We start from the raw sequence: 13374 nt of genomic DNA, 5'->3' as shown, positions 1-13374 counted from the left end.
AGCTCTACCCTGTTAGGAGTAACCTTGTTAGAGGATTTTAAGCTCAACTTAATGAGCCACTCGATGAAGGAATTTACAATATAAGACCTGTTAGGATCTACTCAGTTAAGGGATTTAAAATTATTGTAGCTGTTAGGGAACAACAGGGAAAATGATCTGGTCACAACACTTACTTGCTTGCTAGTATAGATCCTTTTTGGCACAACTCTTCTACACACATGCAAACACTTCAATCTAGCTCGACAACACCTCTCCTCAAACTATCGACACAAAATCTCTTCTCGAACTAACCCTAAATACACTTTTCAGTTAGGTCGGCTTCATAACCCTAACTACATTCAAAATGCAATGAATTTACATTACAAATCATTACAACAAATTTATAGACAATTTCCACTGTTGAATGATCACTGCACATCACCGCACATCGATTTGATAAGCAATCAAACCCTTGTCACATTCTACTAAGAACTTTGTTGTTTCCCAAGAAATCTGATCCTTGTACGCACTCAAATGTCATCTTACATTACACATGGATTCTGACACGTCATCACGAAGTTATGAACATGATAAGATCCACCACCAAACCATAAATCATTACTAGTTAAAGATCTGTTACCGGTATACATTCTTCTTCACACAGTTCATGATAGTTAATCATAACTCAATCAATACTTTGAATTTGTTGATGCGGTTTGGAACATAGGTGCATGTTCCTGTCTTCAACACTCCTGTAAAACCGCAACACCTAACTCTTCACCAATCGTCTGTACCAGTCAGTTGATCATTGCTCTGTTCCCGTTTACCGATTTACAACAACTTAGTTGTTTTGTTGTCTAACACATTCCTCTACCGGTTAAGCTATATCGGTAGGCCTAGATGACCTAGATGACTAAGCAAACATAGTTGCCATCAATGACAACACAAATAAAGTCATCAAACATCTTACAACTATATCATCATCATCTAGCCAACAATCTCCATCAACTTTATCTTCATCAGTTATGCCAACAATCTCCCCCTTTGGCATTAATGGCAACACCAAAATAGAAATGCCAAAAGCTCACCAAAAGATCATCATGCAAAAGTGGAACACTAACTGTTATGACTGTTGTACTTGATCTTCTCCCTTCATCGGTTCCTCTTTCTGTTCTTCACTGTTCTTCTCCTCCTTTATCACTTTTCTTCTCCCCCTTTGACAACAATGTCAAAGGTGCAAAGTGTCAAATTCACCTTTTTTTGCTAGTGTTTTCTTCATTTCTGCTGCTCCTCCTAAGAAGTATCCCTTTTCTCATCAATCCATAGTGAAATATCTTCAATTAGTCCACTAGATTGATGCTACAACAACATCTTAGTTAACCTTCTATAGGGATATAACCTCTAGCTTTCCTCTGAGATATTCAAAGGTTGCTTTAGGCAATGTCTTAGTGAAGATATCAGCCAACTGCTCTTTACTTGACACATGATCCATCACGACTTTCTTTTCCTGCACTCTTTCTCTCAGAAAGTGATACTTTAGTTCAATATGTTGTGTTCTAGCATGCAATACAAGATTCTTTGAAATACTTATTGCACTTGTATTATCACAATATATGACCATTGGTTCTGTCGTAATCTCCTTGAATCCTTCTAATACATGTCTCATACATATTGCTTGAGTACAGTTCATAGATGCAACCACATACTCTGCTTCTGAGAAATGCAACTTTGTTTCTTACTAGTCCAGTATACCAATCTTCCTCCTAGAAAGAATGCATCACTAGTTGTGCTCTTTCGGTCATCTATATTACCTGCCCAATCAGCTTCTGTGAACACCTTCAAAGAGAAGCTTCATTTGTATGGATACCATAATCCATAATCAATAGTTCCTCTAAGATACCTGAAAATTCTCTTCACTGCCACCATATGAGTCTCTTTAGGATTTTTCTGAAATCTAGCCACTATATCAATTGCATGAGCAATGTCCAGTCTGTTATGAAAAACATAGTGTAGTTCCCAATCATTGATCTATACCCAGTTTCACTCACTGGATCTGAATCATCTTCCTTGGATAATCTGCAACCAGTAATCATATGGGATTCCAACTGGTTTATAGTCTTCCATTCCAAAGGTTTTCAATACTTCCTTCACATATTTAGACTGACTGATAAAGATTCCTCCTTTGATCTATTGGACCTGCAAACCAATGAAAATTTTGATTTCTCCTATCAAAGACATTTCAAATTCCTTTTTCATTTCTTCTGCAAAAGTTAAACTCATGTCATCATCTCCTCCAAATATGATATCATCTACAAATACTTCTGCAATCAATAACTTGTCTCCTTTTGTCTTCAAGTAAATGTTGTTGTCCTCGCTGGTTCTTTGAAATCCAATCTTTATCAGGTGTGAATGGAGTCTCTCATACCATACCCTTGGAGCTTGCTTTAACCCAGATAAAGCTTTATAAAGTTTGCACACCATGTCCTTGTCTTCAGTCAATGCAAACCCATTTGGTTGTTCAATGTAAACCTCTTCTTCTAGAATTCCATTCAAAAATGCAGACTTCACATCCATTTGGTATACCTTGAGTCCCTTGAATGTTGCAAATGCAAGTAGCATTCTTACTCCTTCAAGTCTAGCAACCGGTGCAAAGGTTTCTGCATAATCCTCACCTTCTTGTGCATATCCTTTGCAGACTAGTTTAACCTTGTTTCTAACCACTTCACCATTTTCATTCAATTTGTTCCTGAACACCCACTTAGTACCAATTACATTTTTATCAATTGGTCTGGGGACAAGTGACCAAGTGTTGTTCTTCTCTATTTGATCAATCTCCTCATTCATAGCCTTTATCCAATCATCATCCTTGAGAGCTTCCCTCACTGTCTTAGGTTCAACTGTGGAAATCAGACAAGCACTTTCTCTGATCTTTCTTCTTGTTTGTACTCCAACATTCCTGTCTCCAATTATTAGTTCTTCAGAGTGATTCAACTTTACATATCTAGGTATAACCAGTTCTGGTATAGAAGTTTCTTCTTCTTCATCTTCATCCGATTGAGTAGTATCCTCCACACTGTTCTGCTCAGCATTATTTTGAACTTCTGGTTCAATAATCACTATCTTATGTTCATCTACTGCATCAAACTTGTTGGTATCATCATATCTATTAGAATACTCATCAACTTTCACATTAACACTTTCCACAATCTTCACAATCTGCTATCAACTTCGCCAAAGTAGCAATCAAAAGCTCTTCTATGTTTCTGTCACTCTCCAAATGTGCTCTAAAAAATACTAAGTGAAACATGAGACTATCAAACACCTATATATTTGCCTTTTGCTAAGCCGGTTGAACATAGCCTAATCACCATTCAACCATAGAACTTGCTACCGGTTGAACATATCACATCCAATTTACCGGTTTGAAATGTAACTAGCTCAAAATCACTTCATAACATCATATTGCATCAAAATATGCAGATTTCACTTACCGCATACCATTTAGGGGGTCCGGAAATGGATCTGACAATATGTTCCCCCTAAGCTTCATCATAGCTTAGTTTTCTGGTGAGAGATTCTCCACACCGGGTGAAGAATTTGAGTCCTCCGATGGTTTATCCTCACTTTTCTTCTTCCATATTTTATTCATCTCACTTCTAGTTTCTTCCACGTCTACCTTCTTCTTTCCTTTCCGGTCAACCGACTGATTAACTGGTTTGTTCATTCTAGCTCTACAAAACTTGGCAAGGTGTCCTGGTTTGTGACAGTGGAAACATGCCATTCTAGATGCTCTCCAAGGTCCAACATTTCCTCTATTAGTTCTTCTCCAGCAATTCATAGCTACATGACCATAGTTGTGACAGATTGAACATGTCACATTCCATATATTCTCCATTTCATATGGACTAGACCGATTCACATAAGGTCTTTGCCAAGTAGGTTTCCTCTAGTCATTGTAAGATCTTTGCCAAGTAGGGTTACTCTGGTCATTGTAAGATCTTTGCCATTCACCATTAGACCTCTAACCCAGTAAGATATTTGATTCTTCACACTTGACCTTCACTCAACAACATTAGGTCTATGTCCATCAAAAGTACTGGATCTACTTCTACAAACATTTGCAGTATGACCTGCCTTATGACAGTTAAACCATACTGGTTTGTAGGTTCTCTTATTGGTGTTCTTATTGGTCTTTGGTGCATATTTGGCTTTATGCACGGTGTCCTTAGTATCAGATGGCTCTCCTTGTTCAAAGGTTGTGTATCCCAAGCCATGTGTATCTCCTTGCTGCCTTTGTGTCTGAATCTGCTCATCAAGCATAGCAGTGCTCTTGTTGAATTTAGCTAGTAATTCATTTGCATCATCCAACTTCTTGGTAAGCACCTCATTCTTCTTTGTAAGACTTTCTCTAAGAGACATGGCCATGTCTAGAACAACTTGTATTTCCTCTTTTTCCTCTTTTTCCTCACGAAGATATGCATGCAAGGTACCAATCTCCTGGTTTAGCTTAAAGATCTCATCCTCCTTATCTCTTATTTTGTCTTCAACTGTCCTCCGACTTCCAACTCTTGGCTCATCTTGATGGTAAGGGCTTCCAACTCTCTCCTCAAATTTGTCTTTTCATCATTCAGATTTTCCACCTCATTAGCCAAGGCATCAATGTTTGCTTCCTCAGATGAACTGTTTTCAGTAAATTCCAACAACTGCTCAGCCAACTCTCTTCTCTTAGCCAATGAAGCTTTGTACTTGACCTTTAGTTCACTAAGGGCTTCTTCATATTCTGCAAGCTTGTGTGAAATCTCTCTGTAACTCGTTGAACCTTCCCCCATGTTAGCCTTAGAGATCCTTCCCAAGCGGTTAAGCCTTTAAGGGAATTAGGCTTTGATACCAATTGTTATTGTGAGGAGTTGGTTACTACTGAGAGGGGGGTAGAATCAGTAGTAAAACAATTCTACAATACTTCAAAAACCTTTACTGGTAACTATTGAAACAATCTGCTAAATTGATTTACCAAACCATTCACTCAAGTGTTCATCATTATGCAAACAATGTAAAGATATCAAATGCATAAATCAACAATGCAACCACCATATGAACACAGATTTTTCACGTGGAAACCCAACTAGGAAAAACCATAGTGGGAATTAGCACCCACAAAATATTTGCACTCTTTCAGAATGCGCTTGGTTAAAGGCCTAGCCCGATTAAGAGCTTACAATATGACCGATTAAGAGCATAACCTGTTAGGAGTCATCCGATTAAGGGATTTTACCTTAGCCCTGTTAGGAGCTCTACCTTGTTAGGAGTAACCTTGTTAGAGGATTTTAAACTCAAGTTAATGAGCCACCCGGTGAAGGGATTTACAATATAAAACTTGTTAGGATCTACCCGATTAAGGAATTTCAAACTGTTGTAATTGTTAGGGAAAACCAGGGAAAATGATCTGATCAAAACACTTCCTTGCTTGCTAGTACAGATCCTTTTCAACATAACTCTACTACACATGCAAACACTTCAATCTGGTTCGGCAACACCTTGTCCTCGAACTATTGACACAAAATCTCTTCTCCAACTAGCCCTAAATATATTTTTCAGTTAGGTCGGTTACATAACCATAACTACATTCAAAATACAATGAATTTGCATCACAGATCATTACAACAAATTACAAAAAAGTTATAGACAATTTCCATCGTTGAATGATCATCACACATCACCACACATCGATTTGATAATCAATCAAACTCTTGTCACATTCTACTAAGCACTTTGTTGTTTCCCAAGAAATTCGATCCTTGTACACGCTCAAATTCCATCTTATCATTACACATGGATTGTGACACGTCATCACTAAGTTATGAACATGATAAGATCCACTGCCAAACCATAAATCGTTACCGGTTACAGATTTGTTACCGGTATACATTCTTTTCACAGAGTTCATGATAGTTTATCATAACTCACTCAATACTCTGAATCTGCTGATGCGGTTTGGAACATAGGTGCATGTTTTTGTCTTCAACACTCCTGTAAAACCGCAATGTCTAACTCTTCACAAATCGTCTGTACCAATCACTTGATCATCGCTCTGTTCCTATTTACCGGTTTACAACAACTTAGCAGTTTTGCTATCTAACACATTCCTCTACTGGTTAGGCTATACCGCTAGGCCTAGATGACTTATTTGACTAAGCAAACATGGTTGCCATCAATGACAACACAAATAAAGTCATCAAACAACTTACAACTATATCATCATCATCTAGCCAACAATCTCCATCAATTTTATCTTCATCAGTTATGCCAACATGGGAGCACAAATATTAAGAAATAAACCATACTTTTCCCAAAAAGTTATAATACCAAGAGAAATGATTAAAATAATGCATGAATAAAACATATATCTATACAATACTATAGTTATATGTAACATGTTTTTAGTTATAGAGATGGGAAAGAGTAACCAATATTATTGACAAATTAAAGTAGTATTGAGCCAATTTCAATAGGGATAATTCATGACATAAACATCGTTATCCTCAAATATTTAAACATTAAGCTATCTTCTATGTGTATTGGATGGAAAATTAGGGTTTCACAAGTTAAACCTTGTAAACTAGGAAATGATCCAACTTTCCAAATAATACATTAAAGGAAGGGGAGAACTCAATTGCTCTAATGCAAGGGGATTAAATGCAGATCTTCAAGTTCCTTTGAATCCTTTGTCTGGTTGAAATTGTTGGTGTAAATAATTATTCATCTTGGATATTATTACACTTACTTAAGTTTACTTAGGATAATGCATTTCATAGTAGTTTGGATATGAGACACTTGGGTGTTTGTGCCACATTGGGATAGTGTGTGTAGGAGAAATTCCACCTCTTATGGTGTTGATCTTGTTATTACACTATCATATCCACTTATTGTGGAGTGATAATTCCACCTTCGGTGGGTGATCCACCTCATGTGGAATATTATATTATTTCTCCTACCTACCCATACCTATTTCCTACCTACCCTTGTTTCTTAGTGAGCCACATGTCATGTTTGTGTGCTCATACATATCCCTAGCCTTGCCTATATAAGCAGGCTCTTCTACATTGTATGTAACAACTATTGAATCATTTTCTATTGATGAGAATACAATTTATTCTTGTCCTATATTGTGTCTCTATTTTGTACATTTCATTGACCCCTTGATCTTGGCAAAATCCAACATGGTATCAGAGCCATTGGGGCTTCATTGATTCGTCTTGAAGAGGCATTATTGCGACGTCAAGAGGCAGATCTGAGAAGCAGCATCTTTTGGAGGCGTCCTAGACCAGATCCGACCTCTCCATTGCGTCCAGAAGGTCATTTCCATGAATTTTGGTTATAAAGTTGGCCTATTTTGGTGAGAAATTTTTTTTCCCAATTTTGCTATAATTGTACGGATTTTCGAAATATTATTTTATTTTTCGGAAATTTTTTGTTTTATTTTCTGAAAAGTATTTTTCAAAAATTCAAAAAATCAAAAAAATTTGAAAAAAAAAAAAAATATCAAAAAAAAAAATCAAAAAAAAAAGGGGCTTTTTGGGGGTCCGCAGACCCCCCCGTGACGCCCGTACCTACGCGTCTGCAGGTCTGCAGGTCCGCAGCACCACGTGCCGTACCTGTCTGCCGACTGTACCGCCGGCAGCTTTATCTCCCGCCGGCTCCCGCTGTTCGTCCCCGCGACATCGCCGCAGCCTGTGCTTCGGCGCCCTCCGCCCCGCTCCAGCACTGCTCCCTCTGCTCGCAGGTCCCCGCCGGCAACAGACTGCCGCCACTAGCGGCCCCCGCAGCGCCGCCTAGCCGGCTCCTCCGCCCAGCACCGGCAACCACACCCCTCTCCGCCCAGCTTCTGCGACTGCAGGTCTCCGCCATCCTTGGCTCCCTCTGCTCGGCTCCAGCGCCTCCCGCCGCCTCCCGGCACAACGCCGACGACCAGTCACGAAGACCGGAGGACCGCGCCAGCCACGTGGCAGGCGGCCATTGGCCCGCGGGAAAACCGTACAGTACAGTTAGCATTTTCCATACGACACATTATCCATACGGATCACCACATCATCTGCCAAATCAACTCGCCCAGTCAGCAATTCAGTACAGTACGGAATACACAGTCAGCCTGCCACGTAATCTGTCCGTACAGTACGGACATCCAGTCAGCAGAGGGCGAAGTTTTTGCGACGATCATACGGCCGTCAAATTTAATCGCTTGACTTGCTGACGTCAGCGCCACATCAGCAGGGTTTGAAATTTTTTGGACCCCCTCTCATTTGCATTTTTGATTTTGCAGTTCAACTTCAAATGCCCATAACTTGCTCATTTTTGCTCCTTTTTGGGTGCAATTTTTTTTGAAATGGGCTAGAATTACGTGCTCTCCGCAGTGGTGAAGAAATTTTTTGATTTTGATGCACGGATTTTTCAAAAAATGCAGTTTTTGGTGACTGTCCCTGAGTAATCTTAGTTTTTGCAACTTCAAAGGCTTCGTTTGGGGTCATACGACCTCCTTTTCATGTGCTGTTTTTTTTGAAAGTGCGTATTTTTTCGTCTACTTTCACATGATGCTATCAGATTGATGCCATTGTAAGTAGAAATTGTACTTTCAGATCTTGGCCATTTTTGGCTCTCTTGGTACTTGTATACTTGCTTGAATCTCAGTTAGATTCATTGCACTATTGATTGAAGTCTCTTGTATCTCATTTGAGAAGTTGTAAAATTTGCATCATAAGTCCACTTTGCCTTGTTTTGCAAGTGGCTCATTGTAATTGCACTAAGTATAAAGTGCCAAAATCATCACTTTAGGGGGGGTACTTTGATTGATTGAATTTGGGGGGGTGTCTCTTGTGCTTTTGTGCTCTTGTGTTCCTTCCTTTTTGCTGCAATGGGTTCTTCTAAGTTTCCTCTCTTAACTCCACATAACTATGCTACTTGGAAAATTGATGCAAGGAGTAAACTTATGGAAAAAGGACTCACTCATTACATTGATGGAACTATTGTTGCTCCAGCTGATCCTAAGGCTGATCCATTTGGTCACTTAGATTGGCTCACTAAAAATATCATGGCAATTGGTACCTTAAGAAAGTATGTATCAAAGGATCTCATTTTTCATATTGAGAAATGTACTCTAATCAAGGATGCTTGGCAAAAGTTTCAAGACTTGTATGGTCAAGTTGATGAGATTAGGGGATATCAAATTGATAGTGATCTCACCATGTTAGATCCCAAGAACTTTGATACTATACAAGATTATGTCACTAAGGCAAATGAGTTGAGGGCACAACTCAAAGATTGTGGCATTGATAAGAAGGATACTCAATTGATATTCAACTTGATAGGCAAGCTTCCACAAGAATATGCAGCATTTGTTTCTAGTTTCCAAACCCATAGGATGACAATGGGTTCAAGCTACACAATGCCTACATTTGATGCTTTCAATGAAATGTTGATGATGGAACAAACTAAGTTGATAAGCATGGGCATTCTTAAGGCTTCTAAGTCTCAAGCATTAGTGGCAAATCAAGGGAACAAAGGAAATCAAGGAAAGGACAACTCAAACAAGAAGAAATGGCAATCAAAGCCTAAGGAAAAAACACCATCTTCTCCACAACAAGGAGATTCATCCTCTTCCAAGAGAGATAATTCACCAAAGAGAGAGAGACCTACTTGTGCTTATTGTAAAAAGATTGGTCATGAGGAGCATCGTTGCTATTCTAAGAAGATTGATGAGCTCACACATATCATCAAAAAGCATAACATTGATTTGCCTAAAGTCTACAAGAAGGATGATTCATCAACTTCCACTTCCTCACATTCAAAAGGAAAAGGGCAAGCATTCATGGCTTCTACAAGTGGAAAGACTCACTCTTTTGGAACAAGAAAAGGAAAAGCTCTATGTGCTACTATCAGTCATGATTCAGAGAGATGGCTTCTAGATTCAGGGGCTTCTCATCATATGGCATCTTCGCAGTCTATGTTCTCTACATTTGAGCCTTGCACCATGCCTCAGATTTTGATGGGCAATCATACATACATGGATGTGATTGGGAAAGGATCTATTGACATTGGGGATAACTCCTTCAATGATGTGTTGTGTGTACCCCACTTGACAAACAATCTCCTTTCTATCTATCAAATCACACATGGCGCAACTAAGAGAGTTGTGGAGTTCACACCTGACTCAGTTTTCATTAGAGACATGGAGACTAGAGCTATCATTGCGACTGGGGTGGTTGATCATGCATCTCGGTTATACTCCTTTTCAGATTTTGTTGATGATGATGATTTCACATTTGATGATTTTCCCATTGGGTTTTTCTCTCTTTTGGGGGAGGGTTTTTTCCCATTGGGTTTTTCTCTCTTTCCCCACTTTGTGAGAGATTTCAGTGCATTGGTTTGCATGCATTTGCATTTGTACATGGGTACCTAACATGGCCTCATAGCCGGGACCCATCTTGCATTGCTTAGTTGCATTGTAGACTTAAGTGCATTCCCCTAAGTTGCACTTAAGGGGGGGTGTTGGTGTAAATAATTATTCATCTTGGATATTATTACACTTACTTAAGTTTACTTAGGACAATGCATTTCATAGTAGTTTGGATATGAGACACTTGGGTGTTTGTGCCACATTGGGATAGTGTGTGTAGGAGAAATTCCACCTCTTATGGTGTTGATCTTGTTATTACACTATCATATCCACTTATTGTGGAGTGATAATTCCACCTTCGGTGGGTGATCCACCTCATGTGGAATATTATATTATTTCTCCTACCTACCCACACCTATTTCCTACCTACCCTTGTTTCTTATTGAGCCACATGTCATGTTTGTGTGCTCATACATATCCCTAGCCTTGCCTATATAAGCAGGCTCTTCTACATTGTATGTAACAACTATTGAATCATTTTGTATTGATGAGAATACAGTTTATTCTTGTCCTATATTGTGTCTCTATTTTGTACATTTCATTGACCCCTTGATCTTGGCAAAATCCAACAGAAATTGATTTGAATGCTAGATCTAGGGTGACTGATGAATAATTGACATGAAAGCACAAAAACAACAGCTATAGATGAGATACAAAGGCACATAGCAAAGTCTAAATAGGAGAATCAGAGAAGCACCTACAACAGTAAGTTCGGCCTAGAAATGTATGACTTTGTGGCAATTTGCGTCCCAATCCCTAATGTCGGATGCAGATAGATTGAAATATTTCAGATTCAGTATGTCACTTAGAATCTATTCCCAAAAGCTTGTCAAAAATTCCTAGGGTCATTGTGGTTTTCGTTAGGTGGTCCTATGATTTTCACCTTCACAAAATTCAAAACTGATCATCATTGTCTCCTCTGTCGAAATTTTTGTTTGTAGTTCATGGATCTATTGCCTTAGATCTATTGTAATTGATGATGGATGATGATGCAATTCTCTTTAGATGTGATCACAAATTTTGATGCAATAATATGACTTGACATAACATGAACATGAATGACCCAATAAAAAATACATGCTTGCATGAAGATTGATGTAGATTTGTTGCTCCATGATGCTTGAAGGATGAAATGTTGCCTTGTATGCTTGATTTGGATGCATGAATTATGAGGTTGATTGTGGATGTCCAAATGAATAGAAAAAATGCTCTTATATAGGGTTACCAAGGTAATTTACCAATTAGGTCGACCCCCAATGATCAAATTGAGACACCAAGGATCGAAATCATTGAGGTAGGGAAGTGCATCAACCCATTTAAATTTTGTCTTGTTTAAGGACCAGGACGCCTCAGGCACCATGGTCCACCACAAATAGGGTAGACAAGCGAGAGATCAAGGGGCACAACTCGAGGCATGGGTTAAGTTCCTCATGCAGACAGATAACATCTGATTCAATGTAAAAAGGTCGGAAATGGACCTAGAAGAGAGCTAACATAAGACAAACTACAATAGGGGCTCAAAAGGTGGTGTAAATTGTGTAGGTTTACAATTTATGATGCTACACTATGATGCCATGATATGTTGATGCTATTATTGGATACTTATAAATTGTCTCTCTATAAACAAAGGTATTAAATAGAGGTGGCAATAGTTTGAACTAACATTGGAGAAGTTGGCTAGGACTATGTCCCTTGCATTACATATATATTTTATGAAATTATGTTTGATACTTTGTGATAAAATTTTATTTATTTTTAATACTTTGAGAATTTTCATGAGAATGTATAGCCAATAATATTTCCTCTTAATTATTGGATCTTATCGATTCTCTTGACGTGCCCTTGTTCATATTGTAATATTCACTAGAGTTGTAGGATCAATCATCATACCACCATATTGTGGTGCAATATTGCATAAATGCATGCTTATTTGTCCTTGGTACTTGTCATGTCTGATATATTCCTCGATAACATTGAACTTGGGTACATTTTACATGTAATTAGTTTTCTATATAAATCAAATAAGCCATTATAACTAGAATTGGGAGGATCCTTATTATCAAATTTCAATTGTTTAGATTCATTATGTTCATAGGTAGGGAAATTATAAGTGTAGGTATTGCAATTTTATTTAGAGGGGCTATTGATTTGACTACATTATCTTTAATATCCATTACTCAAATCACATTGTTATTTATAAGAAATCACATTTTAGATTTGAGCATTATGAACCTGCATTGTACAAAAATGTAATCATTATTGAAATGTTGCAGGATGCCTCTAGATGTATCAATTGGCTTGACGGGAGCTAAGGTGATAAATTGATGTTGAAAGAGCTATAGATTTACATACATGGAGGATAAAAAATATACTAAATTTTACTCCCTTGGTTTCGTTACAATATTGAATGTTGGCATGAAAGTCATAGATAATATTGACATAATTCATATGTTTATGCTTGTGTTGGAATCCACTCTCACCTATGTTTGAAATTTTATATTATTTGAAACTTATGGAGATGATGATGATGAATGCTATAGATGTTATAGTGTAGGAGATTAGTATCTAACAATTGAATTTCATAGTCACATATACTAGAGCATAATGTAAAAAATGATCTATAGGTCTCAAAATATTTTTTTCTTAAACGATGAGAAGGATAAGTTATCAATAAACAAATCTTGAATCTCATTGTTTGGTGGTTGATATATCATTCTTGTTAGCATACTTTGAAATATAAGCATGTAACTATTGATCTTTTCATTTGATTTTTTCTCACATTATGGTAATTTGGAAAAAATGACTTTGAGTCCAGTATTGTGTTGGAAATGGTGAATGAAAGTATCAACTAAGACCCTAAAGGATGATTATAATTTTATGAGATAAAAATTTAAAATAATTTTAAGTGAATAATATTTCAAGATTGGTGGAAACAATAAAAAATATTT

At 37.8% G+C, this 13374-nt stretch overlaps 1 protein-coding gene across 1 annotated transcript in view; it reads left to right on the top strand.

The window, feature by feature from the left end:
• LOC131041437 (APETALA2-like protein 5) overlaps positions 1-13020 on the top strand; it is a 67715-nt gene extending 54695 nt beyond the window's left edge. The window contains exon 10 of the mRNA XM_057974542.2: positions 12700-13020. The gene's annotated coding sequence lies outside the window, so the exon portion shown is untranslated. The remainder of the gene's footprint in view (positions 1-12699) is intronic.
• Positions 13021-13374: the final 354 nt, after the last annotated feature.

Source organism: Cryptomeria japonica, chromosome 11 (genome assembly GCF_030272615.1).
Source record: "Cryptomeria japonica chromosome 11, Sugi_1.0, whole genome shotgun sequence".
NCBI lineage: Eukaryota > Viridiplantae > Streptophyta > Pinopsida > Cupressales > Cupressaceae > Cryptomeria > Cryptomeria japonica.
Note: the sequence above shows the minus strand (reverse complement) of the source record. Positions and strands in the feature narration are given on the sequence as shown.